Source organism: Magnolia sinica, chromosome 8 (genome assembly GCF_029962835.1).
Source record: "Magnolia sinica isolate HGM2019 chromosome 8, MsV1, whole genome shotgun sequence".
In the NCBI taxonomy this organism is placed as follows: Eukaryota; Viridiplantae; Streptophyta; class Magnoliopsida; order Magnoliales; family Magnoliaceae; genus Magnolia; species Magnolia sinica.
This window is the reverse complement of record NC_080580.1, coordinates 4234336-4240335: the sequence shown is the minus strand read 5'-3', so window position 1 is coordinate 4240335 and position 6000 is coordinate 4234336.

Here is a 6000-nt window from a genome sequence, read left to right as displayed (position 1 = left end):
TAATGCTGCCCACTGAGTGTTTAATGAAATACCTATAAACTGCTGTTATTGTTTTACACACTGTGATAAACTGAAGGTGCACTCCATATGTTTGAGAAAATGCGCACAGGCTCGAACTCAGCTCAAATTGGCCCGAGCTGTTGACCGAACTGAGCCGAGCTAGCCAATCAAGCTCGAGAACTAATGCGAGCCGAGTTCGAGCTAAGATCAGCTAGCGGCCAAGCCGAGTTGAGTTGTGCCAAGCTCGACTCGGTTTAATTCGTGTACAATACTTATTATGTGGTCCACTTAAGTTTTAGATTTGCCTCATCTTTTGGGGACCATGTTCCAACATGAAAATAGATACTCAGGATGGATTTCTCACATACATCATTGTGGCCCTTCCTAGCTTGCTATCGCAGGGAATTTAGGTCCTATGACGGCTCATCAAAGTACCAATACGATAAAAGAGGTCTCTGTCAAAGTGGAGGTTAGCTGATTTCACACAACGTGTGCCAGACACAAGCATATGTCACAGTCCTACACGTGTTTGAGATCTGAGCTTTACGTCTGGTGAGCTACACTGGTTCAATCTTTTGGCATAAAAATCAGGCCATTTTCATGGGCCACGGCATCAAATTTCCATTGTTTGTGGTCCACATGAAGATGAAGATTAATTGATAGATAGAAGATCTCACAAGTATTTCTAATATCATGGAAGGCTCTGATTTCACGCAATCTTATATTTGTGCGTATACAGCATCACATGGGCATTGAATTAGAAAACTTCCTTATAAAAGAGAATTTTATGAAATGCTAACTTTTATGCATAATTAAATAAAACCACTTAAAAATTCCTTTAAATATGAGGGGTTTTTACCACAAAATTACCGAAGAATCTATATTTTGCCAAATAGTAATGCCTTTATGATTTAAAATTATATGGAGGTTCTACGGAGTGAAATTATAAAAAAGCGCTCAGTTATTGCTATAATTATTTTTCATTTTTTTTTTTAACTTTATAAGTAGTAAAATTCAATACTTGTGGGGCCAACGTGCTATGTGTATAACATCCAACCCAATAAACAAATGCACCATGCTATGCTTATAACATGAAGAAAATATCAAGTCAGTTGGATTATCAAATGAGCTACACTTTGTTGGGGATTGAGCTGCGGAATCGCATAGAAATGAATCTAGGATAATAATCTAAGAGCACGAAGCAAATACAAGAGAACAAAAAGATTTAACGTGAAAAATCTTGTCTCAAATTTATGCAGTTTCCCCACAATCTGTGAAACCCTCAACTAGTCGAGACAGAGCTTTAATTGGTCGAGCTTGTCCTTCGACTGGTCCAATATCTCGGAAATTCCAAATACATTGTTGTTCGACTTCGAGCCAAACTTTCTCAGGACTGGTCGAAGATCTTTAAATTTAAGATATATTTTTAACAACACACTTAAATTGACAAATTTTAATTGACGTGCATTATTTTTCATGTATTGGCCCATCTTATGATTCGATCTATCATATTTTAGCTTGTATGATATTGGTGTGCATCTATGAGATGAGTTGAATGTGAGATACACACTATGTAGGCCTCACCACTTTTGATTTCTTACTTTGTTATAAAGAGAAGGCAAAGATGGAGAGCAATATAATTTCTTTTCTTAAAAAGCACATGCTAGAAATATCTACAAGCACTGGAGGCACTATTTAGTAAAACCTAATTCATTGAGGAAATTTTCTACAAAAATCCATAGACATTAACATTCCATCAATGAGTTTCCTCAATTACAACTTTCTATATGATCGGAGTCACGTCCATCTAAGCTTCCACTCATTTATAAAAATGACAAAAATACTCTACAAGTAGTCATATGTTGTCACATAGTGACCCGACTGGTCATTATCGACAATAGTAGAACACTGTATCATTGTTCACCTATTCAAGAGCGGTCTATATCACTGTCCATCATGTCACAAAAGTTCAAATTGCCATTCGTGTACTTTGAACAGCCTACACAATCGTCTACCTACTTTAAACAAGACGGATTATTAGCCGCCTAGTGTTGAATTTTGTACATCGACACTATCTTCAAAGAGTCGAAATCAGTATCCACATACTTTTCAATGGTTCAGATCACGTACAAGGCTTCTACTTTTTAAGGACATTTTTGTCATTTTTAAAAATAGACTTCCGACAGCTACTAAGGTAAGACAGAAAGTGGAAATTTAAGGTGTAATATCTAATTAAAATTGTTTTAGGTAGTTATATGTAATTAATAAAAAAACAGGTGGTATGTATCATGTCCGTGGTGAGGCTGAAGGACTTTATAATGGCGGTGGTGATGATGATACAGTAGAGCTTGGAGAACTGTAATATGGTAGAGCCATCTCTGCACAAGACACGTGGCAGCATTATATGAAAATCGGATCCGACCATTTGAGGACTCTGGCATGCCTATGGTATGTTTCTCCAAGAAAATCATACCCGTCCATTCGTATCAATTAAAATGACGATGGAAGACAACAACCGTTAACGGTCAAGTATGCAGCAGATAGAATATCATGGTTTTATTTTTAAAGCACAGGCATGCATGGTGGTTCGAGCATGTGGGTGGGCCCGATCAATACATCACCCTGATACGTAGATTGTGGAGAGATGCTCTACCATGTTATGGTTCTGCAGCATCTATTGTATCATTTCCCACGGACTTCTGCACGAACATCGCTCGCTGACGACGTTAATCCCGAGGATATTGGTCCAAATAGCCCCATGCTACGACGTTGTGTCCCTGTATTACTTTGTCCATACGAAAGTTAAATTATTTTAATTACGTTAACTTTTTGTGTTAATTGTCAGCTAATTCATCCGGTGTAGTTCACCTACGCTGAGTTTTGCTTTTAAATTTGGACCCATGATATGAAATTAAAATATTTTATAAGCGGACGTGTTGGATTTGCGTCATGAAAATTCAGTGAGCCCCACCAAAGATATAGATGGATTAAAAATGTGAGGCCCTTGCTGCACGAATAATATTTCACTGTTTACCTCTTGATTATTATTTTTTCTCAAAAGAAGGGAGGATAGTATTTTTTCAGTTCCATTCTTCATTCATTTTTCCTTTTTCATTTTTTCTTTATTGTTCCCTTTATGATTAATTAATGGATAAATGTTATATGGTGAATTACCAATATTTAGTGTGGATCACTGATATTTTCATCGTGGATTGTCGATATTCAATGTGGATCGTCGATATTTACTGTGAATCGCCAGTATTTAGTGTGGATCATTGATATTCAGTGTGGATCACTGATATTCACTGTATATTACTAATATTTTCACTATGAGCCACTGATCGTAGTAATCTTGTGCATTCAATGAACTTTTAAATAACTTCGAAATTATTTCTTTTGAATGCCATTTGATTGTTTAAAAGTTGGCTTAAAATTTATTATTCATTCTATATTGTTGATTTTTACTATTGGCCATTAATATTATAAAAACAACTATGCATTCCTCGTACATGTTTAATTTATATAATTTTATATTTGTTAGAAAGATAATTCAATAAACTTTTAAATGACTTTAAAATTATTTCATTTGGATACCATTTAGTTATTAAAAAATGGACCTAAAATTTATCGTTTATTATATATCATTGATATTAAAAATGGACTGTTAATATTTTAAGGAGGAGACAATCACACCAATAATCTTGATTACCCATCCATGGACCCCACCAGGCCAAATTAGACATTATCTCAGTTGGCAACATCCTTACCAAAACTTAGAAACACAATTACCCAAGTCAACACTCTGGGAAGAACATAAAAGGAAAGAAAGAAAACCCAGTGGATGGTGGGTTGGTAGGCAGCCAAAAAGAGTGTGAGATAAACTCAGCTCACCTAACCTAAAACCATCTAATCCTTATCAACACCCAACCTAACATAAGGAGATAACAATCTAACGGTTCGGGAGTGTTCCTCAATTTACACTACCTTTTTTTTTTTCTTTTCTTTTTAAAATTTTTGATTGGTAAGTTGCGATTAGTACTAAAGGACTTTACAATCTTATCACACTCGGGGAGAGAGAGAGAGAGAGAGAGAGAGAGAGAGAGAGAGTAGGAGTGGACCATCTGAGCGGGTCCCACTGAAAAATCAGACAGTCACGCTCATCTTGCGGTCTTCATGCACGTGTATATGTTGGATGTGGATTTTTATTTTTATTTTTGTGCCTTGCTTGTAAACCGTCCATTCACCCATTCTTCCACCAAGTATGCATGCCTTTGAGAAGACATCATAACTACCATACACTCAACCTATGTGGGCCCACCTTGATGTGTGAGTGTCATCCAACCCATTCATTTAATGCACCCCCATGTTAGGCCTAATCCCATAATCCAACCTGATCCATAACTGACGTGGACAACATGAAGGGGATCAATGGGGGACATTTGGGAGAGAGACGTTCACCGTAGAAACTTCCAGAACCTGTTCATCAGGTGAGTCCCACCAAGATGAAGAGACTCCGAGAGTCAAGATATTAAAAAAAAATTAGGTGGGCCATCATTAGTGAACATATAAAGGTTGCCCATGCGGAGCCTCACAGGATGTGCAGTTTGGATTCCACATACACTTCACATGTAGGCCCCACACAGCTTGAATGTATGGTAGTCACGGCCTGTTTGGGTTGGGGCTTAGTAATGGGTTTTGGGTCTATTAAGTAATCACGCTGGGCTGAGTTTGGACATGCATAGATCTGGGCTTGGGCGTGAAGGAATAGAGTGAATGATCAACGGTTTGAAATTGTCCAATCCAATGAATTTTGGGGCATCCTCTCCATCCATGAGGATTCCTATAATACAAATGGTTTTGATCATTGAAACATAGACTCTGGATCCAGGAATGCTTTTTGTTACATTCCTACATGAAATGGGAACTGCTCAAGATTGCCTGCAAACCGTCCATTCTTTTTGTGTAGTGGCGGCCACTTGATGAATGGACTGGGCCAACAGACTGGTCCAGGCCAAGTCATTCATCATTGGCCCGGACCCAGTCCAACCCAGACAATGGTCCAGATTTCAACACTGGGCCCAGCCTACAAGGTCGCCTGGCAATTGTCACCGCTATTGAGGCTAGCACCACGAATTAGAGGACAAGCCCTTGAACCACAGATTCTCAATTCTGACAAGTGGGGCCCATGGTTCGGGCAATCCAGACCATTGGACTATTATTGCTTCATTGATATACCCTGAGTAAAACATGTCCTTTATAGGACAATCAAAACCCTTGGATTTATCACCTTCAAATAAAAGATCAATAAGTACAGAAATTGCCTATCTTCAATCCAAACACTGCTGGTTAAGATATTCGAATTCGGGAAAATTTTCAGGGCACGATTCATCTCTGGTGGGACACAACAGAACAACGGTCTGGATTGGAGAAGCATGGGACCTGGAGAACTCATGTAGACACCATGTAAAGACCATTTGTTTGGGGAATTCCAAACCATTGACCACATCTCATTTTGGCCCTCGACGTTAAATGCCCCCAATCAACCAGTTCGGAAAATTAAACGTGTGCAATTTTGGGTAACGACATCTAAATTGGGACCCATGATTTGGACGGTTTAGTCTAAGTAACACGTGTAGCACGTGTGCAATTTCCTAATGGTGGAGGACGATTTTTAAATTTTTTTCAAAGGGCACACGAGTCGGTACACAGATACAGCCAACAGCTGTGATGTAAATGGGGACCCATGATTTGGACGGTTCTTAGTATAACTTGGACGTATGGGACGTGAGCAATTTCCCCCCGTCTTCTTTTTTATGATGATAATTTTACTAAAAGAGCGCCAAATGTGCACAAAAGCCAATAGGAGCACTCAAAAGGAGAGTTGGCGATCCGGCTAAAACAGAAACGTTTTCCTTCGAGCTGACCCTCTTCTCTCTTCTATGGAGCTGGCCAGAATCCTCCATTGATGGGAGTTGATCCAGCTTAGTGTTGCTTCCTGGG